Source organism: Triticum aestivum, unplaced genomic scaffold, assembly GCF_018294505.1.
Source record: "Triticum aestivum cultivar Chinese Spring unplaced genomic scaffold, IWGSC CS RefSeq v2.1 scaffold77279, whole genome shotgun sequence".
Lineage (NCBI taxonomy): Eukaryota > Viridiplantae > Streptophyta > Magnoliopsida > Poales > Poaceae > Triticum > Triticum aestivum.
The window spans coordinates 1-1248 of record NW_025278562.1 but is presented as its reverse complement, the minus strand read 5'-3'; the positions used below and the strand labels follow the sequence as shown (position 1 = coordinate 1248).

The 1248-nt window shown below is 50.7% G+C and overlaps 2 non-coding genes across 2 annotated transcripts; both read right to left on the bottom strand.

The window, feature by feature from the left end:
* Nucleotides 1–330: 330 nt before the first annotated feature.
* Nucleotides 331–449, bottom strand: LOC123178428 (5S ribosomal RNA). Its single transcript, XR_006489572.1, has one exon. It is a non-coding gene; the product is annotated as a 5S ribosomal RNA (ribosomal RNA).
* A 300-nt stretch (nucleotides 450–749) lies between these two features.
* On the bottom strand, nucleotides 750–868 carry LOC123178427 (5S ribosomal RNA). Its single transcript, XR_006489570.1, has one exon. It is a non-coding gene; the product is annotated as a 5S ribosomal RNA (ribosomal RNA).
* Between the last annotated feature and the right edge of the window lie 380 nt (nucleotides 869–1248).

Sequence of the window (1248 nt, the reverse complement as noted above, 5' to 3'; positions counted from 1 at the left end):
GGTGCTTTAGTGCTGGTATGATCGCATCCGACATGTTACCCCCGTCTTCGTCCCTTATGCTTGCCCCTCCCAGCTCCACTACACACACGATTGCACATTCCTTTGGCCGCTCCTGCTCAACTACGGAGACGAGTTTTACCACGGTTCAACTGCACCAGTGCCTATTTACCATGGTTTCGACCCCTTTCAGAACACGCTTGCCGCCGCTAGACGCGTGAATAATGAGCAGCGAGCTAAAACTTACCGTAAACGTGCAAAATAATAAAACGTGCTAAACATACGTCGCGCTCGTGCGTTTTGTTTTGCACACGGTGCAAAAAAATTAAAAAGGGAACGCAACACGAGGACTTCCCAGGAGGTCACCCATCCCAGTACTACTCTCGCCCAAGCACGCTTAACTTCGGTGTTCTGATGGGATCCGGTGCTTTAGTGCTGGTATGATCGCATCCAACATGTTACCCCCGTCTTCGTCCCTTATGCTTGCCCCTCCCAGCTCCACTACACACACGATTGCACATTCCTTTGGCCGCTCCCGCTCAACTACGGAGACGAGTTTACCACGGTTCAACTGCACCAGTGCCTATTTACCATGGTTTCGACCCCTTTCAGAACACGCTTGCCGCCGCTAGACGCGTGAATAATGAGCAGCGAGCTAAAACTTACCGTAAACGTGCAAAATAATAAAACGTGCTAAACATACGTCGCGCTCGTGCGTTTTGTTTTGCACGCGGTGCAAAAAAATTAAAAAGGGAATGCAACACGAGGACTTCCCAGGAGGTCACCCATCCCAGTACTACTCTCGCCCAAGCACGCTTAACTTCAGAGTTCTGATGGGATCCGGTGCTTTAGTGCTGGTATGATCGCATCCGACATGTTACCCCCGTCTTCGTCCCTTATGCTTGCCCCTCCCAGCTCCACTACACACACGATTGCACATTCCTTTGGCCGCTCCCGCTCAACTACGGAGACGAGTTTTACCACGGTTCAACTGCACCAGTGCCTATTTACCATGGTTTCGACCCCTTTCAGAACACGCTTGCCGCCGCTAGACGCGTGAATAATGAGCAGCGAGCTAAAACTTACCGTAAACGTGCAAAATAATAAAACGTGCTAAACATACGTCGCGCTCGTGCGTTTTGTTTTGCACACGGTGCAAAAAAATTAAAAAGGGAACGCAACACGAGGACTTCCCAGGAGGTCACCCATCCCAGTACTACTCTCGCCCAAGCACGCTTAACTTCGGTGTTC